The 24,908-nt window shown below is 39.4% G+C and overlaps 2 protein-coding genes across 2 annotated transcripts in view; one reads left to right on the forward strand and one right to left on the reverse strand.

The window, feature by feature from the left end:
• Positions 1–24,908, forward strand: part of CMSS1 (cms1 ribosomal small subunit homolog) — a 383,107-nt gene that overhangs the window by 178,104 nt on the left and 180,095 nt on the right. The gene's annotated exons all lie outside the window — the stretch shown is intronic.
• Positions 1–24,908, reverse strand: part of FILIP1L (filamin A interacting protein 1 like) — a 304,322-nt gene that overhangs the window by 163,010 nt on the left and 116,404 nt on the right. Inside the window, exon 2 of the mRNA XM_030583056.1 lies at positions 6,801–6,890. The gene's annotated coding sequence lies outside the window, so the exon portion shown is untranslated. The remainder of the gene's footprint in view (positions 1–6,800; positions 6,891–24,908) is intronic.

Genomic DNA, 24,908 nt, shown 5'->3' on the forward strand with positions numbered 1-24,908 from the left:
GCCTCAAAAAACAAATATCTTCATTACAAGGTATTCTATTAAAAAAAAGATGACAGTGTAATCCCCATTGTAGAAGAACATCTTTTGAGATTTTAATGCCATTGACATTGTGAAACAACTGCAAGCTGATTATTGCGTTTAACAAAAAAGCAGTATGGGAACTGCTTCAGGCTCCTTTATCTTTCAGCACCTCCCACAGCCCAAGGAGGTTTACACAAGGGCTGCTGGGGAGAGAGTTGATTAAATTGATGCATGAAGCCAACCTGATCTGACAAGGTAAAAAAGAAAAAAAGAAGAAAAAAAAAGGTTATCAAAACTTAAATTTGTATTGGCTGAAATAATCTGGGCTTCTGTTGAGGTAGTTTATAATAGAGTGGGAGTGACTCAGTGTCAGAAATCTGCATGTATTTTGAGCATATTAACTGACATTTTAACGTGGAACTGTAACTGCTTCAGGCTTGCATTTATGCAGCACCAAACTGAAGTGTCTACCTTTCTTTCTCAAGATCCTAGAGAATTTTAATAGCAATTAGAGATGCAAAGAAAAAAAACCATTTGTCCTAGAATTGATCGACTCACTGATGCAGGACTGTTCTCTTTAGTTATTTTCTGCTGCTTTTCCAGTCTAGTTTTAGGTATTTCTAGGGATGAGCCTTTCACCATTTTTCCTTGGGAAATTATTTTATAGTCTTCTTAAGGCTTAGGGAAGCTCTCCTGATATTTAGTCTAAATCATGTTGGTCTTTATAGACTTCCGTCACTGAACTTGCACCCGAACATGCAGGGATTGGCTTGCTGATAACCAGGGCCGGCTCCAGGCACCAGCTTATCAAGCAGATGCTTGGGGCGCCCACTCCGAAGCGGGGCAGCACTTTCAAGGATTCGGCGACAATTCAGCGGAGGGTCCCTCACTCCTGCTCAGAGCGAAGGACCTCCCGCTGAATTGCTGCAGATCGCAATCGCGGCTTTATTTATTTATTTTTGGCTGCTTGGGGCGGCAAAACCCCTGGAGCCGACCCTGCTGATAACCCCAGCAAATTGATTCCTGTTTTGTTTCTGATGCTGCCTTTTTCCTTTATAGATAGATATAATGATACCCATTTCTCAAGGGTGTTGTGAAGTTTGTAAAACTCCTTGAGTTCCTCAGATGAAAGGCAGGTGGGTGATATATTCATGTTCTTTCAAAACAGATGTAGTTGCTAGACTCTCTTAGGCTATTTTTTCCTTTCCTCAGAAAGGGTTTCAAAATAAAGCTGGTCACTTTGAAATCTTGATATTTAAATTTTCATCTAAATCTTGTATATGCCCCAGATAAGCAGGATAGTTCAGCAGGTGCCTAACATTAAGTACATGAATAGTTCCATTAATGTCAATAGTACTACTCACATTCTTAAAATTAGGCTCATATTGCTGAATCAAGGCCTTAATTCAAAAATTAAACTTTATCCCTTAAACTTTTCTTATTGAACAACTTTTCTATTCCAACAAAGGTAATTTATCCCTAAAGAATTTGCTGCTTTTATATCAACAGAATTAGGTGCCAATTTATACATACCACACATTCAAGACAAGATTAATATGTTTTGTTTTTGAATCCTGAAGGAATGATGGAATTTTAAAATTGTTTTCACAAACTGGAATATTTCTGGGAAGTTGTTGTTCAGACTCTCATATATCTTGTTAGTGAGGATGTACTGTTTGGTCACTAGGCAGTATGTAACAACTGCCACAAGTCTTAAAGTTTGTTTCTTCCTTTTTTTGCATTGACACTAACTTGGATCCTGGTGTCTTGCAAGGCCATTGTTCTCCCACATCAAATCCAATGTGGTCTTAACAGATGAGGCAGTAAGAGAGTTTTAATGCCATGCTGCAAAAGGAAGCATCAACATTCCTCTGAGAAAATGAATCAAAATGGCTTCTGCTAATCCTCCTGATCTCATGGAGATTCGGTCAGATAACCAGTGATCCAGCCTGAAAACTCAAGCAAAGTTTGTGGTAATAGTAGGAGAGGGAAATACTGGTGCCATCTTATGGTAGAGTCTATACAAATTCCATTTAGTTTCTGCTGCTTGCTCAGCCTTAGGCTTTGTCTACACTGGAACTTTGTTGGCAAAACTTTTGTTGTTCGGTGTGTTAAAAAACCACACCCCTGAATGGCAAAAGTTTTACTGATGAAAAGCACCGGTGTGAACAGTGCTTTGTCGGCAAGAGCGCTCTCCTGCCAACAAAGCTGCTGCCTCTCATTGGGGGTAGAAGATTTTGTCAGAAGGAGAACTTTCTCCTGCCGACAAACAGCAGCTACACTGCATGCCTTTTAGCCAAGTCGCTAAAAGGTGCATAGTGTAGTCAAAGCCTTAGGCATGCTTCTTTGGTTCCATTTAGTAAATATTTTTTGTTTTACGGTCAATGAAACAGCCAAGTGGGACTTGGCAGAACAACGCTGATAAGCCTTATAATGTGCTTTAAAACCTGGCTATTGTTCAGCAAGCATGCTGGAAAAGTTTTTATAGTGGGGCTGCTGAGAGCCATAGAACCAAACGATAAACCCTCTATAAGATGGGAACCACTCCTAGTTCCAGCACAGATGTTGTTCAGTGCTCTGCCCCACGCGTTCTCTCGCCTTCCTGCACACAGATGATGTAAAGCTGGGCTGCCTGGATTGCAACTGGTGGACTCTGTATCATCAGCCTTAACTATACAGGCACTCAGAAGATTGGCCTATTGGTTAGAGTGCAAGCCTGGAACTCTGAGGACCTGGGTTCAATTTCCTGCTCTGCCACAGACATTCTTTGTGACTTCAGGCAAGTCACTTAGGGCCAGGATTTTTAAACATAGGCCTAATTCCCTTGATTTCAGTAGGAGTTAAGCCCCTAAATTTTAAAAACTGATCCTTAGTCTCTCAGTGCCTCAGGCTTCCTTCTGTAAAATGGGAATGATAGTACTTCCATAGCTCCTGGGGGATAAATATATTGATGATTGTGAGGTGCTCATCATATGATGGTAATGGAGCCATATAAGTATCTTAGATAGGAGGATGAGCCATGTGAGTGAAAGCATCCGTCTACTTTGTGATTTAAGTAATCAGCTATCCAAATTAGTTCATTTTCTGAATCAGGCTCAGTGGTCTTCAGGATCATCCCAATTTATAAAATAATTCTGCAGCCCACTGGCTATATCAGCTAGATAGTTAAGATGGCACTGTGATTATTTGTACGTATATTAGACATTATGTTACTCAAACACAATCTTGTAAAACTGCTTGTCATCAACACCCAAGGGATTGCTCATAACATATTTAGAAAGTTCCCTACTGTGAAAGAGTCCTGTATGATGACTTTATTTTATAGTGAAGTCAATGGGAGTTATGCCCAAATAAGGATGGAACATTGAATAATGACCTGAATTTAGGATTTGCTTGTTATTTGTATTGTAGTAGTGCCCAGTAGGGTGCCAGGATTAGGATGCCACTGTGCTGGATGCTGCACTAATACATAGTAAGAGAATCCCTGCCTTAGCACTTACAATCTAATAAAACAAAAACAGATGAAGAGTGGGGGAGTGGAACACAAGCCAGTCTGTCTGGGTGGTGATAGTTACGTATCATCTTAATTAGTTTTGTCATTCTTTCTGTCACATGAAGATGGAGGCAGGACAGCCACTGAAATATGTCCCATATTTATACTAATTATATATATTACTTCAGTGATACCCAGCCGCTCCTCAGCCTTGCCAATATTAGTTGGCTAGCTTATTGTAGTCCTTACAGGAGAAATGGATATCGGAGGAATATATTAGTGGCCTTAAGGATCAATTGAAGGAGGATGTTTCATGCTGAAATCGCAGTGTGGAAGAGAGCTAGAGACATTCTTGAGGGGAGGAGCAGTTTGATAACTGTTGTTATGTATATTTAACCTGAATTTTAACAAATCCTGGGATGCCACAATGAAAGCTTTCAGAGACCAAATTCCCAAGGTGTAATTAAGGCCTGGTCCACACTACAGCATTAAATCTATTTAAACAGCGTTAAATCGATTTAACACTGTACCCGTCCACACTACAAGGCACTTTAAATCGATTTTAAGGGCTCTTAAAATCGATTTCTGTACTCCTCCCCAACGAGAGGCGTAACCCTAAAATCGATATTACTATATCGATTTAGGGTTAGTGTGGACGGAAATCGAAGTTATTGCTCTCATTCTTTTAATGAGCTACCCAGAGTGCACTGCTCCGGAAATCGATGGTAGTCTAGGACCATGGACGCACACCACCGAATTAATGTGCCCTAGTGTGGACGTGTAAAATCGATTTTATGAAACCAATTTTATAAAACCGGTTTTAATAATTTCGATTTTATGCTGTAGTGTAGACGTGGCCTGAGAAGGAGACCTGAATAACTTCTGTGTAAGAGCAGTTTTAAATGACACAGAACTAGTTGAGGAACCTGGACAGAAAGAGAATAGTGATGGCTTGGGGGAAGAAATTGTACAGATTAGGCAGCCTACAATGTTTCAGAGGTTTCCTTCCCTCTTCCTCTGTGTACTACAGAAAATCATGCAATTTGGGATATCAGATCAGCCCTGGAAGAGTAGAACTGAACTGGGAGTATGTTCTCTTATGAGAGCAAGGAACTAATAGAGACAAGGCCTTGATAGGCCTGACTATACTACAGTTCCTTCTCACAGGCAGTTTCTTCTGGCTTTTGTATTACATTAGGGCTTGTCTACATAACTCACAAGTGCAGACCACACGGGTGTGAATTGCAGTGTGCACTAAAGCATTGGGCTGTAACTGCCCCAATGTAGACATTGCTAGCGCAAATTAAAAGATACCTAGTTAGCATTAACGTAGCTCTGTTTCAATCAGGGATATGTTAATGCAAACAAGGCACCTTTTGGCAAAGGCCAGTTACAGCCCAATTCTTCAGTGCATATAAGTGGTGCAGTTCACACCCCCCTGTATTCCACACTGTGGGTCTGGGTAGAAAAGTCCCCAGTCAAAACTGCTGAGAAGTCTTGTCTTCACTAGTTTGCCTGCATTTACTTACATCAGTTCATCTGAACAAATGATAGGGAATTAGGTGACTAGCAAGTTAGCCAAACACTTGAGACTATGGGTACGTCCAGATTACCTGCCGAGTCGGCGGATAGCGATCGATCTATCAGGGATCGATATATCGCATCTCGTCTAGACACGATATATCGATCCCGAAATGCTCTCTTCTCGACTCCGGAACTCCACCAAGGCGAGCAGCGGTAGCGGAGTTGACGGGGGAGCCACAGCCATCGATCCCACGCCGTGAGGATGGGAGGTAAGTCAAAATAAGATACTTCGACTTCAGCTATGCTATTCCCATAGCTGAAGTTGCGTCTCTTACATCGAATCCCCCACCCCCCAGTGTAGACCAGGCCTCTGTTTACAATTAAACTCATGCTTAAGTCCATCTCTCTTCAACAAAGCACTTAAGCACGTGCTTAAACCTCACTTGAGTCTATGGGACTTTCACTTAAAAATATGTATTTAGGTGCTTTTTTTTTGCACAGGGATAGACTTAAGCAGATGTTTAAATGTTTTCCTAAACTGGGGCCTTATTTCTTAAAATGACCTATGTCAATAAGTTTCACTTCCCGTCAGTGCTGCTGATTACAATCTCTGTGACCTTGGGCAAGTCACTTAAACTCTCTCTGCCTTCCTTTACCTAAGCATAAAGTTTAATCCATTCTTTTAAAACAAACATTTGAAATCATTAAATGGAAGTGCCATTATTTCTGTGGTGTTCACGTCAGGCTGAAAAAATTTATTTTTGTGAGGCAAATAAGGAGTTAAAGGCTCTTGTAGTTTCAAAGAAATGTCTAACAGCTGCTATAAACTATCTGTAGAATCCTAGATGACCTCATTCTTGTTATACAATAGTGATAATAGCCAAAACAGGTTTAAAAAAAGAAAAAAAAAAAGGATATGTTTTAGAAATGTACACATGGTATGCAAAATGATCAGAAATATGTTCTCTCAAAGGGCTACATACTACAAGAATACAGTTAATTTAAATTAGATGGTGAAATTAAATTTATACAAAAATGTATTTACAGCAACAGTATTTCTGTCCAAAAGACTGTTCTTAGTTACTTAGTGTACAAATGGTAAATAAAAACTCATTTTGATACATGCTGTAAGCTAATAGCCACCATTCAGATGTAATTTAATTACAGATTGCTATCTCCATGAAGCTGCTTTTTAGTGGCAATAATATATAGGAATCTATATAGGAATCAGATGTGGTTTTGACAATTTTTGTATGAGTTTGGAGAGATTATTAAGCTCGCAAAAGAGTGGAGTTGAGTATTGGATTTTTGTTGCTTAAATAAATTTTTCATCCTTTAGGTATGAAGCTGAATTAGAGATAAGTTAACATGTTAACTTATTAGCTAAATATGAGCTACATTTCTGAACTGAGTGGAAATGGAACTTTTTCGCTTTACATTCTGTACTGAATGCTTTAAAATAAAAAGGATTCTCAGAATGGTGCCAGTTCAGTTCAGGAGATATAAGGACCTCTTCCAAATCTTCTGTCCAAGAAACCACGGACCCTAATAAACTAAGAGTGTTTGAAAAACGTTGACATGTTTGATTAACAGTCACTCCACAAGACACTTTTATATAGATAATTTGAAAATGTGACAGGTTCGGATGATTTTTTTGGTTTTGTTTAACACATATCTTTTAAAATAAAAACGAAGTGCTATTTCTTTTGTATTATTGGTTGTTTACTAAATTCTTAAAACATGAAAATAAAATCTTTCCTACCAGTTTTGTACTTTTCTGTTTGCAAACAGTGAGTTTTCCTCTTGGTCACATACCGTAATAGTGTTCAGAATTGTCTCTTGTAGTATGAATCTGGAATAAAAAAGAGAAGTTCATAACATAGTTTTATAACAAGCATAGGCAGGCATTTCTTAAAGGTGTGATCCAAAGCCTTTTGAAGTCAATGCAAAGATGTCCGTTGATTTAAATAGGCTTTAGTAAATTTGGTATATTTCTGCAAAACAGTTTATTTAGCGGAAGCCTGTGGTTCTGTTTAGGATTTCTACCCTCTGAATTGTGAAGCATACAGACCATACTCATCATTTGTAATTGGTCAGATTGGTCTGTGTCCATGAAAGAGGTACATAAATTGTATGTATTTGTTCCATTTCTTCTACCTGTAACACAGTAAAAATGTCATTTTCCTTCTTAATGAAAAATAGAAAAATGCAGCAAACTTTATGCTGGGATTTTTTATACTAAAAATCCATGTTTACGAGTTAATAGGTGCAAGCTATGTCAAGCATGCCCCTTGGTCTGTTTCATGGTGCAGTGCCTATTGCATGGCAGATTTGGGAGTATGACTGGGAAATGGCATTGCACTGATATTGACTATTATAAGGCGAGGAACTGTTTGTCTTTTTAATCTGAGTTACAGTGCTTGAGCTGACATTGAGTTGATGTTTTAGAGAGACTAAGGCTGGTCACTAAAATAAAGTGCTAGGCAAAAATCAAAAGCCTACTGTATGCTGAGGCATAAAATAAGTGGTCTGTATGTTTAAAAAATCCAAAAATGTAACAAAGAACAAAAAGGGACAGCTGAATGTGACTCTTTGGAATCACAAAAACAATTTTTATTCTGACCTTACTGGGCAACTCATTTATTGAATACACACAGAGAGCCTTTTCAAACTAAATTACATTTCATATTTGCCCACTCCATCTGGAATCTAGTGCCAAAGTGAAAACCACATAGTATATTTTTAGGATTAAACCAGCTATTACTGATAGATAATGACAGTGCAGGAGGAGAAGGCACCAGTTAGTCTGCGTTAGCTCATGAATTCTGGATAACTCTTCAGTGAACTCTTAAGATTTGTGAAATTCTACCAGTCTATGCTGATGTCTCACTGCATTTTTGACATGATGAATTATCTCTTTTCCCAGGTCACTGACAGGTCACTTCATATACCACCAAAATAGTACTCCCTCTGCGTTTTGAGGTACTGTACCATGTAGTCCTTATTATTAAATTGAATAAAACAGATGATTTAACGTCGTCTTAGCTAGAATAATATCTCCCCTTACAATAAAACACACTTTGGGGTTTACAAACCTAGTGACCCCATTCATCTCAATTATGTAGTCTGATTTTAAGTTTTATTTATTCCAATATTTTGAACAGGTAGATGCTAGACTTTGGATCTGTAGTGACTTTCGGTGAGGTTGTTGTTCCTAAATGCCTAAGTCACTTTTGCAAATACTTATATGTGTGTTTGAAAATGTTAAATCTAATCTTTAATTACAAAGAGATCTCACTTAACTGTGAGACTGGGCAACAAAATGGCAGGTGAAATTCAATGCTGATAAGTGCAAAGTAATGCACATGGAAAACATATTCCCAACTGTACATACAAAATAATGAGGTCTAAATTAGCTGTTACCACTAGGGTTGCCAACTTTCTAACCACAGAAAACTGTATGCCCTTAACCCAAGGCCCTGCCCCTGCCCTACCCCTTTTCCGAGGCCCCACTCTCCACTCACCCCATTCTCTCTCCCTCCGTCACTCACTCTCCCCCACACTCTCTCATTTTCACCAGTCTGGCACAGGGAGTTGGGGTACGGGAGTGAGTGAGTGCTCCGTCAGGGGGTGCAGGCTCTGGGGTGGGGCCAGGGATGTGGGCCTTGGAGTGCAGAAGCGGGCTTTGGGTTGGGGGAGGGGGTTAGGGTGTGGGAGAGGGTGAGGGCTCCAGTTGGGGGTGCAGGTTCTGGGGTGGGGCTGGGGATGAGGGGTTTACGGTGCAGGAGAGGACTCTGGGCTTGGGCCGAGGAGGCTGAGGTTCAGGGGGAGTGAGGGTTCCAGCTGAGTGTGTTGGAGGGGGCTCAGGGCTGGGGCAGGGGGGTGGGGTGCAGGAGGGGGCTCGGGAGGTGGGCTTCAGCTGGGTGGTGCTTACTTCAGGAGCTCCCAGAAGCGGCTGGCATGTCCAGCTCCTAGGCAAAGGAGCAGCCCTGGAGACTCCACATGCTGCCCCTGCCCCAAGCGCTGGATCCACAGCTTCCATTGGCTGTGGTTCACGGCCAATGAGAGCTGCATAGGTGGCACCTGTGGGTGGGAGAAGCATGCAGCAGAGCCCCGCAGCCACTCCTTTGCCTAGGAGCTTGACATGCTGGCTGCTTCCAGGAGCTATGCGGAACCTGCCAGCCCCATTGAGCCAGCAGTGCCACCAACTAGACTTTTAATGGAATTGCCAGGGTCCCTTTTTGCCCAGGTGTTCCAGTCGAAAACTGGACACCTGGCAACCCTAGTTACCACTCAAGAAAGGGATCTTGAAGTCATCATGGTTACTTCTATGAAAACATCTGCTCAATGTGCAGTAGCAGTTAAAAAAGCAAAGAGAAGGTTAGAAACCTTTAGGAAAGAGGTAGATAATAAGAAAGAAAATATCCTAATGCCACTATACAACTCCATGGTATGCCCACACCTTGAGTACTACATGCAGTTCTGATTGCCCCATCTCAAAAAAGATATATTAGAAATGGAAAAGGTTATAGAAAAGGGCAACAAAAATGATTGAGGGTATAGAACAGTTTCCGTAGGAGGAGAGAGAAAAAAGACTGAGACTGTTCGTCTTAGAAAAGAGATGACTGAGGAGAATTATAATAGAGGTCTATAAAATCATGAATTGTGTGTGGAGAAAGTAAATAAGGAAGTGTTATTTACCACTTCACATAAAACATGAACCAGGATCACCCAATGAAATTAATGAACAACAGGTTTAAAAGCAACAGAAGGATTTACTTCCTCTCACAACACATAGTCAGCCTGTGGAACTCATTGCCAGAGGATGTTGTGAAGGCCAAAACTATAGCAGGATTCAAAAAAGTACTCGATAAGGTCATGGCTATTAGCCAAGATGTTGAGATAACAGCCAGAAGCTGGAGTTGGATGGCAGGGGATAGATCACTCAATAAATTGCCCTGTTCTGTTTATTTCCTCTGAAGCATCTAGCACTGGGCTAGATGGACCATTGGTCTGATCCAGTCTGACTGTTTTTCTGTTCTTATGTAGATCTTATAGAGGGCATATTCCTGATGAAATAGTGTGAAATATAAAAATCACTCTAGAATCCAGTTGACTATCATGTTTATTTTTTACAGGAAAAAGGAATTTGCAAGAATATTCCACTCACAGATGAATTAAGTTAATATGCAAAGTGCCACCTTTCCAGCAAAAAGAAAATAACAAATTGTAAATGTTAGAGATGAGCAAAGATATGTAAAACCAATCACCCTGTCTTCCTTCCTTTGCAGGACTGAATTGTAGATCTACTTTGTCACACCTGCATATAGTTAGCCTGTTGAATTTTTGGCTGCAAGAAAGCCATTGAGTTTTTACAGTCGGGATTGAAAACAAAAAACACCAGATATCTTTATGACCAATGATGATCTAATGTAAGGAGAATTGAAACTTATGCTTCAGGGTTAGGGAAGAACTTTTTGCCTAATGTGCAATATTACATAATCAGCTATGTTTTGGTTATGTATTCTCACCTTTCTCAGAAGCATCAATTATTGGACAGTCTTTGAAGCAGATTAGACTTGGATTGGATAGACCAGTGGGCTGACTATGTGGCAAATCCCATCTCATTGCAGTACTTAATAGAACAACCATCCAAAGGGAAAAAGTAAATTCACACAAATTTCACAGCTGGTTATGTCACCTTATGACAATATCTCTCAATATTAATATCTCTTAACTCATTGTAACAGAACTATTTTTTTAAGAACCAAACAGCTGTTTTCTTTCTTTAATCCCTCTTTGAGTCATAGATTGCAGCAAACTTTGTGTTGGTTTAGTTTTTGTTTTTCTAATAACCCTGGAGAGTTCTATTATTTTCCTTGTCATACTTCTGTCCTTAGTGCTCTGCTCTTGTTAATATAAGCTATTCATATGGTCATTCAGCATTCCAACTAAATCAACAAAGGGCAGTTGGGTACCCAACTTCTTTTGAAAGTCGCGTGTTTTGAAAATCTTTCCATTGTCAAAATGCCATAAATACTTTTATCTAATTTATTCTGTATTTCAGGCAAGTTCTAGTTACATTTTTTAATTTCTCAAGATTATGCCATGTTTGCCAGTATAACCTTCCATTCTTCCATCATCGTCAGAAAGGTGTTACATCAGCCGTGTGTCAGGACATATTAGAAAAGTGCTTCTTCATGTTATACATCTGTGATCTAAACTATACTATTCACATTTAAAGTTATGTTCACAGTCTGAAGAAAACTTCAAATGCTGTTCTTCAAAATTCTACATTTTTTCCCTTTAAGTAATATATATGCAAGACATATGCTTTTAAAATATTAAAATATAACTTCTAAATAAACTAATCCTCCACTCTGCTCCACCAAACTGTTATATTGCATGTTTCTACTTACATGGATTATATGTATGTTTCTATGACCTACCTCTCATAATATTGTTTATTAATATTTTTAAAGCCAAAGGATATATTGAAGGAATTTGGAATGAAAATACTATTTTAATCTCTGAAATCATTATAATTAGGGCTGTCAATTAATCGCAGTTAACTCATGCAATTAACTCAAAAAAGTTATTGTGATTTATTTTTGTTTTAATCGCACTATTAAAATAATAGAATACCAACTGAACTTTATTAAATATTTTGGATGTTTTTCTACATTTCAAATATATTAATTTCAATTACAACACAGAATATAAAGTGTACAGTGCTTACTTTATATTATTATTTCTGTTACAAATATCTGCACTGTAAAAATGATACACAAAAGAAATAGTATTTTTCAATTCACCTCATACAAGTACTATAGTGCAATCTCTTTGTCGTGAAAGTGCAATTTATAAATTTAGATTTTTTGTTGTTGGTTACATAACTGCATTCAGAAACAAAACAGTGTAAAACTTTAGACCCAAAAGTCAACTCAGGCCTAATTCTTGCTCAGCCAATCACTAAGACAAACAACTTTATTTACATTTAGGGGAGATAATGCTACCAGCTTCTTATTTACAATGTCACCTGAAAGTGAGAACAGGTGTCCCCATGGCACTTTTGTAGCTGGCATTGCAAGGTATTTATATACCAGATATGTTTAACATTCGTATGCCCGTTCATGCTTTGTTCCAGAGGACATGCTTCCATGCTAATGACACTCGTTAAAAAATAATGTGTTACTTAAATTCATGACTGAACACCTTGGGGGAGAACTGTATGTCTCCTGCTCTGTGTTTTACCTGCATTCTGCTATATCCGAGACTGCTATCACATGAAATATGATGACCGAGCATGTTGTTGGTTTTAAGAACACATTCCCTGCAGATCTGACAAAACTCAAAGAAGGTACCAATGTGAGATTTCTAAAGATAGCTACAGCACTGGACTCAAGGTTTAAGAATCTGAAGTGCCTTCCAAAACCTGAAAGGGACGAGGTGTGAAGCATGCTTAAAAGAGCAACACCCAATGCAGAAATTACAGAACCCAAACCACCAAAAAAGAAAATCAACCATCTTCTGGTGGCATTTGACTCAGACGATGAAAATGAACATGCGTCGGTCTGCATTGCTTTGGATTGTTATCGAGCAGAACCCATCATCAGCATGGATGCATGTTCTATGGAATGGTGATTGAAGCATGAAGGGACATATGAATCTGTAGCGCATCTGACAAATATCTTGCAATCGTGGCTACAACAGTGCCACGAGAATGCCTATTCTTACTTTCAGGAGACATTGTAAACAGGAAGCGGGCAGCATTATATCTTGCACATGTAAACAAACTTGTTTGTCTGAGCAATTGGCTGAACAAGAAGTAGGACTGTGTGGCCTCGTAGGCTCTAAAGTTTGACATTGTTTTATTTTTTAATGCAATTATTTTTTGTGCATAATTCTACATTTGCAAGTTCAACTTTCATGATAAAGAGATTGCATTACAGTACTTGTATAAGGTGAATTGAAATACTATAATTTAATTTAGGTGCAAATATTTATAATAAATATAAAGTGAGCACTGTGTACTTTATATTCTGTGTTGAAATTTCAATCAATATATTTGAAAATGTGGAAGACATCCAAAATATTTAAACAAGTGGTATTTTATAGTTTAGCAGCGCAATTAATCACACAATCATGATTAATTTTTTTAATTGCGTGATTAATCATGATTAATTTTTCAATCGCTTGACAGCCTTAATTATAATAAAATGACTTTCATGTGTTTTACAGAGTTGACAAACCAATCAGATACCATTCCACATTGACCATTTTTAGCAAGGGACTATCTAAAAACATTGTTGGAAAGCTCCCAGGCAAACATCCTTGAGTTTTTTTATTAAAAAGAATTAGGCAAAAATCAAGTGTCTCAAGAATTATACATGTACAAAGCAGCAACAAATTCTGATATTTCCTACAATGTGATATATTTCTTTCCAAATGTCATCTGCATATGGACTCCTTGACATTCTATATGGAATTTAGGGCCCTTGTTTCATGACGTTAACTGACTAATGCAGTTCCTTGAAAGAGTGAAATTGAATTTCCTCTTAGGACATGTTCCGGACACCCTTGAATTGTTCTGACAGAATGCTTAAGTCCTTCCCCTCGTGGCCCCTTCCTCCATACACTGTATATTTGGACTGTACTGCAAATCAATTACAACCAGTAAAAAACGTTACATAAAGTATACTATAAGCCATTAGCCGCTCACCATTTTAGCTTCATAATCACTGTAAAACATTCTGGTAAGTTTCATGAGTGTCAGCTTGGTGAGAGTCAGTAGACTTGGGTTCTGTGCTGTGCCACTGACCCACTGTGTGTGTTTGTCCTTGAGCAAGTCAGTTCACAATCTGTGCTTCAGTTTTCCAATCTGCAAAATGGGGATAATGACACTTACCCCTCCCACATTGTAAACTACTTTTGAAATCTGTAGATGGGAAAGCAGACGGAACCTTGTTTTTAAAGATCTCCTCCTCCAGAAGTATCATACGCATCAAACTAAATTAAATTCAGTTTATCTACCGCAAAAGAATGAAGGGTTAAGTTGGCCCTACTGGGATTTGAGTTTGTTGCTCTTGAGCAGGGGTGGTCTTATGAGCCACATGCAGCTCATTTACCATTAAAGAGTAGCTCGCAGAACCCCCTCCCCGCCCACCTCCCCATTCTCCACCTACCAAACTGGAGGGGCAGGCTCGGGATCTCTGTCTTGCAGCGTTGTGGTGGGGTAGGGACTACTGCCTAGCAGGAAGGGGGTGTCTCGGGGCTTCAGCCCTGTGGGGGCGCACCTGCCAGGTTTCAGGGCTTAAGCAAGAGTGGGCTTGAATCCCCGAGCCCCATCAGGTGCCTCCTGAGGGGCTGACACCTCCAGCCCCAGCCCCTAGTAGGTGTGCCTGAGCTCTCAAACTTCTGAACATTGTTGGCCATGGCTTTTATATGCAGAAAACCAGCTATTGTAGCACAGGTGGGCCGCAGAGTTTTTATAGCATGTTGGGGGTCTGGAGGGACTCAGAAATATAAAGGTGGAGAACCCCTGTGTTGGAGAACACCCACATATGTAGGAAAAATATATATTGCCCCTTGGGAGGATGCAGCATGTGTTCCCATTCACAAATAACCAGCTATGTTGGTCTGTCTGTCTGTCTGTGTGTGTGTGTATATATATATATTTGTAAGTGGGGCATGGCAATGCATCCTTTTGCCCTTCCTGGGCCTCCTTTGGGGTGGCTAAACTCTCCAGGGGTGTGAGAAGTCAGTGGCCTCTTCAGTCAGGAGAGGGGAGAGTCTGCAACTGTGAATAGTCCTTGCATAGGGGCATACAGGGTGGAGAAGCCTCCTTTTACCCTTGTGTATCTGGGTATCAGTCTGGCCCTTAATGTGTATAAGGTAGATAACAAATATGTTCTAAATAAATTCTGGTAGCACAGGCCTCATTGGTGGAGACAGGACAGAGTTCATCTAAACTTCTTTTGTATGTGACATAGTGCTAAGTGGGTACGTCTAGACAGCCTGTGGCAGCAAGCCTCCCATCCCAAGTTGACAGACTCAGACTTGCAGAGCTTGCACTAGTGGGCTAAAAATAGTGGGTAGGCAGTGTTTTGAAGTTGTATCTAGGCTTCAGAGTCCAATCTCCAGCCCAAGTCACGACTTCAAAGTGATGTCTACAAAGCTATGTTTAGAGCACTAGCATGAGCCCTGCAAGCTCGTCTTGTCAACCGGGGCTGGGAGGCTCACCTGGCAGGGGCTGCGTAGACATAGCCATTATGGGCAAACTGCTGAGATATCCCCTAATCAATGTTTTAAAGACATAACTCACTTTATACAGATCAAGGCTATGGATGCACAGAATAAATTGTGGTATTTGATAGATATTCTTTGAAGTCTGAATGTAATTGTTCTAAGAGCATACTCAAGGTAGGCTTCATACATTTTGTTCATGGTTTCTAACGCTGGAATAATTTTGAAAGTGAAATCTGTTTTCTCACAGAATTCCTTCCTTTGCCTGCACTCTCTGGACACTGAACATTCTTTTTCAGTTTTGTTTTTTCGTTTACAATTTTTTCAAGTGTTTAAAAAAAACATCTAAGTGAACTTAATGCTTTGAAAAGGGTTGGATTGAGAGATCTGGGCACTGAAAAGTGTGAAATACATTCCCAGGGCATGGACATGGACGGGCAAGCTTCCCTGACACTGGCCTGACAGTTTGCCTCAACTCTGTTTTCAGAAGGGCCATTTCTGGAGGCTAGTTCAGTCTCTGTGGCCCATTCAGCCCTCAACCAGTCTGCTGAGACTTCCAGCTTGGATGCATTTGCAGATGAGGCAGATGCATGCTTGTTACAAATTTAGACCAACAAATTATTTTACATAGGTCACTGAACCTCTGCCAGGAGAAAATGGCTTTCAGTTACGGATCTGGCTAGGTTTTAAATTGGTGAACTGGAGGTGGAAAGTGCTCATTTACGTAAGCCTCTGAATCATCTCAACTCTCTAGTTTCAGTTTTAATAAAATAGCTTTAATCATTTAAAAAAAACAGATACATATAACACACTAGGGAAACTATCCAAACTGATGTAAAAAAAGTTATATTTTCTTTATGGTTAATTTTTATTCTGTGTATTATTCTGTTTAAAACTGACACATCACATATATGAGTGAGGTAATATTCCACCTGTAGGTAAACACTTTTCACAAAGTGATCACTCTATATGTGACCTATCGGTCTACATCTTCAAAGGAAACCTGTGCAACACTTCCAAAAGACGAGCTTGGGAGCTTAAGTTCATAACTTTGCTAGACACTGAAAATCATGGTTTTAATAAAGACACTGGATTTAAGGTTTATTACAACAACTGTAATCCATTAACTCCGCTTTTTGTCCAGTAACTACACGGCTGTTAATGGGCCACTTCACCTTGAATGGTCCCTTAGAATATGTGCTAACTATTTATGTTAAACTATCTGTTCAATCTTGTATATAGCTGTGACCCTGTGGGTATGTCTACACTACAATTAGACACCCACAGCTGGCCCATGCCAACTGACCTGGGCTCACAAGGCTTGGGCTAAGGGCTGTTTAATTGCGGTGTAGATGTTCGGGCTTAGGCTGTGGCCCGAGTTTTGGAACCCTCCCACCTCGCAGGCTCCTAAAGTCCAGGCTGCAGCTCCAACTCGAATGTCAACACTGCAGTTAAACAGCCCATTAGCCTGAGACCTCTGAACTTGAGTCAGCTGGCCCCGGCTAGCCACAGGTTTTTAATTGCAATTTTGACATACCTTCTGAGTACCTTTTCCAGACCTGTAGAAGAGCTCTGTGTAGCTTGAGAACTTGTCTTGCTCACCAACAGAAGTTGGTCCAATAAAAGATATTACCTCACCCACCTTGTCTCTCTAATATCTTGGGATCAACACAGCTACAACAACACTGCATATATCACCTATGTGACAGATTATGTTACGTTACACTAGCATGAATACTGGGAAGACCAAGATTATGATAGCTGAGGGAGGAGGACTCACTGTAAAAGATATCAGTCAGATAAGTTAGACGAGTGAAAGAATTTCAATACTTAGGATAAATGGTTGCTGATGATAGTGCTCTCCTGAATGATACTCAGATCATACTGAAGCTACGTGATGCGAATGGCAGGAGCTCACCCCAGTTCTTTATGACAAAAATGCCCATAGGGTAAAAAGTATAAAACTATAATTTGACTTGGCCAGTCACAAGAAGGGAAATCAGTACGCTTGCCGCCACGGAAATGAAGATGTTGAGCTGGTCAGATGTTTAAACTCTCTGTGATAGGAAATAAAACAAGTTTGTAAGGGGCCTAATGCCATTTGCTCCAGTTGAAGACAAGCTGAAGGAGGCTAGGCCATGTTGGTGTGGGCATATCCAGCAGAGACTGGAGAGCTCTATTGATTGGTAGGATGGCTCTTGCAGTGACTGTGGACAGAAGACAACCAAGAGGGAGTCCAAAGACACAGTCCGTGGACCAGATATCAGTGGACCTCAGATAGACCAATCTGCGTTATAGCTTGGATGGTTGTGAGTTTTGGAAGAATGCTGCAGAAGTTGCCAACCTAGAATAGGGAAGTGGCAGCGAAGAAGAAATAATATATATTGCAATACATTTAAGTTACAAATGTATTTATTTTGTATAATACTTAAATGCTGAGTAAGTATTTAATCAAAGGAAACAGAAGCAGCAACAAAATGAATACAAATAATCAACAGGAACAGTAAAGCCGACAGCTGACAATGTAGATGTGACAGTGGGCTATGGAAGTGGGAAAGATGAGGAGATTGAAGGGCTAGAGTAGGGAGTGTTTGGAGGGGAGATAACCTGGTTTTGAGATGGAAAATTAAGCCACAGTCCTATGATTTGAAGTCATGAAGTTGAGACTGCTCAGCAGTTCACAGGGTTGATCCCTAAGATGACAAAATGAGAGAAGAAGAGTTCCAGAAAACTGGAGCTAAGAAAGAAACACGCAGTGTGTTTAGCATCACAACTTGCTTATCCATTACACTTGTTAAAGTTGCAAGAACCTGAATGAAGGGTACAGGCACTGGGATATTGAATAATGCTATGAGGATATTTACATACACATATGGAGACTCCAGTAAGCTCTTGTATAGTGGACACTCCAATAATACTGCAAGTATGAACCCGCTCCTGCTGAAATCAATGACACAGCTCCCCCAGATAAGGCCCTGCCTGGTTTGCAGTGCATCTAATAAACAATACTCCTACCTTCCTATGAAAGTTTTCTTGAAATGTACTGAAGTGCAGTAGTTGAAGGATAATTTCCCTCTGCTTTAAAGTAAAATGTATAACCTTTAATTACCTGTAGGATGCATGCAAATTATTGGCAATTCTTCCAAATAACTATTCCATCCTTCTATGAAAGGGTACAGTAGCCCTGCATTCTAATTTAAACAACCTTTGTATATCCCACAAAACATTTTTACTTAACCAAGTTATATTGCAATCTTTAACACAAAATATTCTAAACACACTTTACATTTAGATTTGTTTTCATAATTGTTCCCTTAATGAATTAATTAAAATCTGTCTTGGATACTAAGTGATGTGTCCTATATAACCTTATGTACATACTGCAATTCTGTGTTAATCATATACGGTATTTAAGGATCTAGCTGAAGCAATCTTGGAACTGTTAGCAATTATCTTGGAGAACTTGGAGGATGGGTTTGGTCCCAGAGGACTGGAGAAGGAAAACATAGTGTCTGTCTTTTAAAAGGGAAACAACAAGGACCAGGGGAATTATAGACCAGTCAGCCTAACTTTAATACCAGGAAAGATACTGGAACAAATTATTGAACAATCCATTTGTTAGAGGATAATAAGGTTATAAGGAATAGCCAGCATGGATTTGTCAAGAACAAATCATGCCAAACCAAACTGATTTCCTTTGTTGACAAGGTTACTGGCCTAGTGGATGGGGGGAAGCAGTAAATATGATAAATCTTGATTTCTGTATGGCTTTTGACACAGTCCCACTTCACAGTCTCAAAAGCAATCTAGGGAAATGTAGTGCACATTAAATTACCATTAGGTGGGTGTACAACTTACTGAAAGACCGTACTCAAAGAATAATTATCAGTGGTTTGCTGTCAGACTGACAAGATATATCTAGTTGAGTCCTGTAGGGGTCTGCCCTTGATCTGGTACTAGTCAATGTTTCATTAATGACTTGGATAATAGAGTAGATAATATGCTTATCAAATGTATGGATGACACCAAGCTGGGAGGGGTTGTAGGCATTTTGGAGGACAGGATTAGAATTCAAAACAGCCCTTGACAAATTGGAGAATTGGTCTGAAATCAGAAATTCAGAAAAGACAAAAGCAAAATACTACACTTAGGAAGGAAAAATCAAAGGCGCAGCTACAAAATGGGGACTAACTGGCTAGTTGGTAGGACTGCTGAAAGGGATCTGGGGGTTATAGTGGATCACAAATTAAATGAGAGATAGCAATGTGATGCAGTTGTGAAAAAGGCTATTGTTATTCTGGGGTGTGTTAAAAGAAGCATCACGGAAGGTAATTGTCCCTCTCTATTCGGCACTAGTAAGGCCTCCGTTGGACTACTGTGTCCATTTGTGGGTGCTACAGTTTAGGAAAGATGTGGACACTTTGGAGAAAGTCCAGAGGAGAGCAACAAAAAAGGTAAAAGGTTTAGAAAACCTGATATGAGGAAAGGTTAAAAAATTTGGGCGTGCTTAATCTTGAGAAAAGAAGACTTAGGCCACGTCCAGACTAGGTATTAAAATCGATTTTAAATACGCAACTTCAGCTACGGGAATAACGTAGCTGAAGTCAAATTTCTAAAATCGAGGTACTCAGCAGTCTGGACGGCGCGGCATCGATGTCCGCGGCTCTCCGTGTCGATTCCGGAACTCCGTTCGGGTTGATGGAGTTCCGGAATCGATGTAAGCGCGCTCGGGGATCGATACATCGCGTCCAGACTAGACGCGATATATCGATCCCCGAGCAATCGATTTTAACCCGCCGATGCCGCGGGTTAGTCTGGACGTGGGCTTAGGGGGGAATAGTTTTCAAATCAGGGCTGTTATAAAGATAGGGATCTGTTGTTCTCCATGTCCACTGAAGGCAGGACAAGAAGTAATGGACTTAATTGCAGCACGGGAGACTTAGGTTAGGTATTAGGAAAAACTTTCTATCTATAAGGGTAATTAAGCGCTGGAATATACTTCAGTGGGAGGTTGTGGAATCCCAGTCATTGGAGATTTGTAAGAACAAGATGGACAAACACCTGTTAGGAGTGGTCTGGGTTTCTGCCTCAGTGCTGAGGGCTGGAGTTGATGAGCTCTCAAGGTCCATTTGCACAATCAGAGACATCACTTAGGGACTGAACAGGGCTCTGACATCCCTGTTCACCCTGGACCACACTTTTGTATGTCCTCTGTGTGAAGTCCCAGAAGTTTTCTCTCTCTGAGTAGTGTTCAACAGAGGGATTATTTTGTTTGGCTCATTTGTGTGTTCCTTCAGCTGTTCAGTGGCCTGCCTGCCATGAAAGACACTTTGTCCTCTTTCTTAACAAGCTGCAAAACAAAGTTTTGGTTTGAGTTTTTGAGTTACAGGTTTGGGCAGGCTTTTATTTTTTACTCAGCCCTGTGTGCACATCTTTATTTATTGTATTCTGAATAACTGATTAATCAGTAATCCATGAACTAGCAATTTTCCTTTGGAATGGAAAGGGTTTATTTTCTTGTGGGGTGTGTTAAGGAGTTGAAATGAAATTCAGGTTTGTCTTGAGTTTCTTGACATGCCAAAGTGTTTGTTCTGTTAGCATTGCCTTTCTCCCTGTAAATCAGACATTCTTCTTGGCTTGCATAAGGTTACTCGTGACATGATTAATGCAGGAAGGTTAGAGAGGAATGACGTAGTGGCTCATGCAAAGTTTACCTGAGAATTATCTCTAGCTCTTTACTGTTTAGTGTCTGTGTGAGTCATGTGCTGACGCCTTGCCATCTCCTGTTCTTCAGCTGGGTCAGATCACACTTACCTCACTTTATGCATTTCTTCTTTTCATGCCAGATCTGATTAGAAGCACTTTTGTTTTAAGCCCTATATTTATGAAACATTAAATTTAATTTTTACAGATAAGTGACCTCTCTTTTAAGCAAAAAGAGCCATTTGATATTTGTGGTTCAAGCAACTGTGGAAACTTGGTGGGGATATGGCCGTCCTTAGATGGATTCTGTTTCTATCAACTTTAGCTCCTTTAAAATGCCTGATGATTTAATGATGATAGCTTGACAGCAGGAATGAGCTTCGCAGTAGGACCATAAGTCCTCAGATGTTGGCGCTCACAAGCCATCCTGATATGGGTGTGTGTGCACATGTGCAAACTTTATGCTGTAAAAATATAGGCAAGTTTGTAGCAAAGCCACTGGTGTTTAAACCCTGCTGTTGCTTTACAGCTATCTCAGCTGAGACCCTGCCTGTAACTATAACTGTTTTAGGGAAGCTCATTATAAAAGTCGATTCCTTAACAGGGTTACAGCAAGGTTCCAGTTATTGGTGAAGATGGAACATGAATTTTGTCCCTGATGCATGTTAAAGCCTTAGACCTTGTCCAGTAGTCTGGGGTCAGGCTTCTGATTAGTTTGTAGCTCTCTGGCACATGGGGTGGGGTTCAAGATATAACTGAGTGGTGTCTCACAGTTTCCCAAGTCTGGCCTACTTCAATCTCCTTTTTCTATTATTCTATTATTTTTCTTTAAGACATAGATTTCTTACAGGCTCTTTGAAGTGCCTACCGTGGAGTTAGCCACCAGGCTTGTTAGAACTAGGGCATAATTCTAAGAGATGCCAAGTGGTCTCAAGTCCCGTTTAAAGAGATCACTGTGGGCATGAGGACAATGAACACCATGCAGAAGGCTCTCAGACTTTTGCAAGCTTAGCGCGTTTCCTTTGTCAGACTATCATGAAGTCTTTGGCACACTCATACACCCGAGTTTAGCATATGGTAGCACTGTGTCTGCTACTATGTGTATAAACTATATAAACAGTAAGCATTTTTTACAGAACATAATACAAACAGCAATAGAGGCTAATAATGAAAATTTGTTGTCATTTTTCAGCCAGCTCCTATTGTTCAACATGTCGAAGCCCTAATGTGGGACACAATGTGTGGAAAAAGATCTAAACTGGTTGACATAGAAAAAGAATATATGGAAATTTAAAATGCCCTGGGATTCATTCTTTTAGTGAAAAACTCTTTCTATAACCTCAGTTTCATAATTCTTAATTTGTGGTATTTTAACAATAAAAGAAAGGGAACACAAAGTTTGTTCGGAGCACAGATAATATTGGGACCGAAATGAATGACATCCCTCTAAATGATATTCACTTGAAAAGTATGGGTAAGGGGAAGTATGCTTTGTAGTAAACTGGGTAATTCCCTGAATAGTACCTGACACAAACTGTACTGATGGTTGAAAATAAATGGTATAATACATAGTTGCTGATTGCATTATTGAAATGCATATTTTAACGAGATGAGAATTTATCTAGTTACACATTTAAGGTAAAGTTATACTGGACAATTCATTTTAATGAAAATAATGTAAATCTATAAGAGTATGGTTTTTAAATTTAAGATATTCTAAAGTCATGGAACAACTTCTGCCGTATTATTTGTGAAATATGTGATCATGAAGTTAAAGATTGTCATAATGCATATACACAAAGGAACAGTGTTAAAATTGCACTTGCAACCTTAACATTGTTTGCACTTTTTTCCTATTAAAAAATCGTATGAAATCTGCATTGGTTTCACTGATTTACAAATAAAACTGTGAATGGATTAATGTTGAAAGAATTTGAAAATCTAACTTACTCTTCACCACTTAATTGTGTGTGAGTTTTTTAAATAATTTACAGCTTGAGCAGTGAAAAAGGTCTGCTGTGTTTAACTTTCTTGTTCTTATGCTAACAATACGTGGGTTGCAAAAGTTTCAGAAATGTATAAGTAGCTTTTCATTGAAATATTTTAAACTTGTTCAAAAAATTCTAAGATTTTGCTTTTTTGTTAACCAAAACCAAATGTGTAGTACAAACTCTTTAATAAAGTAAAAATCAAAAATAAATTTTAGATATTTTCTCTATGCTATGTAAAAACCCTTCCCCTAAAATCTTGAGGAAGGACTTCATCTGCAGTCCAGTTAATGCTGAACTGAAATTTCGCTTAGCTACTTAAGTTAAGTAGCAAACCTTATGCAAATAACCCCATTCAGTGTTCCTTGCGCAGTGAAAACTCCTGAGTTTGATGGGAGTTCTGAGTAAGGAAGGGCCCAAAAGCAGGAAAAAGATTTACTAAAGACTGTCCTGGCTCAGGTAACCTAGTAACAAGTGTAACAAGCCAAACCAACCAAGTTACTTTCTTGGTCAGAACTATAGTGCATTGTCTGCAATTATTTGATTACCTAATTCTTGCTTTCTGTAAGGGATTTATTTACTGTTTACACATGACATGCCCCACTCAGAACAAAAATAACTTGCTTTGTTCAGTGTTTTCATAGTGTCTTGCCTTCACATGTAGTTTGTCTACGAGTCAATGCTGTTCACCATCGCTATTTTTACCTTAATCACCAGGTTTGTTAATGTGTGTAGTTAGACAGTTTTTTTCCAGTGAGGCTTGCACCATCTTTTAGTGTTTCATTTTCCCCAGAGCTTTTCATTTTACAGATTTTCTTGTGTTATCTTTGGCAAGTGTTTAAAATGCAACAGCAGCCAACAACATTACAGTATCCCTTTCTTTGTCTCTAATGGAAACCCTGTGATGTCTCTTCAAAAAAAGTAGAAAAAAAATCCATCTTTTATTAATAAGTGCAAGTATTATTGTATTTCTATTGCCAATTGCAATGTATAAATCACAGTGATATAATAATAAGACCAAAGGAAGCATGCAGATGACATACGTAGCTTTACATTAGATGGTGCTACTTTATGTTCTGTAGAGAATCCGTGAAACCTCTGGCTCCCACTCTTCTGATTGTTAGCCTAGAGTCTGCACACTCAGTATGTAAATTAATCATATGATCAAAAAAACAACAAAAATGAAACCAACACAAGTACAGAATAGCTGTTATACATCAAAATGACCAGGGGAAACTCAAAAGTAAAAAAAGAAAGGACAGTCTCAAGCAGATAGAAACAGAGCAACCAAAACCAGGAAACAGATGGTGTTGGCAGTCATGTGCATGCCAGTCAATGGAAGTGCCATGTGTAAGCACAGGTGTAATGTAGTTGAAAGATACAAAGAGAAGCAGTGCGGTAACCTAGAGTCAGGATCCAACATTCAAAGCTCAGTATTTTACTGAGGAGAGTTGTGTCTTGGGTCAGATTGCTCCCTTCTGAACTGTGCAATTAAGGTCTTGACTCAAAGTCCCAATAGAAAATGCTGTATTAACTACAGTAACTTTATTTGACTATTGTTTGTATGGGGGAAGCCAGATGATACCTCCTTATTTGCTTTCTTTTTAAGACTGTTTTGGCTTCCCCTTCTTGTGAAAGGGAGCATTAACCATGTCCGAACAGCATGGCTGTTGAGAAAGATATCGTCTAGTGACCTGAGCATGGGACTAAGAGCCAGGAATTACTTGCAACAATGACATTTTAAAAGTCTTTGGACTGTCTGGTTTAGTGGCGATAAGATAGATTGCACATTTTTGTTATGTTCGAGGATTCTGTATTTTTTCATAACAAGCATGTCCCATATTTAATTGAACCAACATCCCTGTGTGAATATATATGATGTTTGCTAACCTGGAACCTGTTGTTTTTTCTTCTACGAGACTTTTATCCTGGGA

Source organism: Gopherus evgoodei, chromosome 1 (assembly GCF_007399415.2).
Source record: "Gopherus evgoodei ecotype Sinaloan lineage chromosome 1, rGopEvg1_v1.p, whole genome shotgun sequence".
Taxonomy (NCBI): Eukaryota; Metazoa; Chordata; order Testudines; family Testudinidae; genus Gopherus; species Gopherus evgoodei.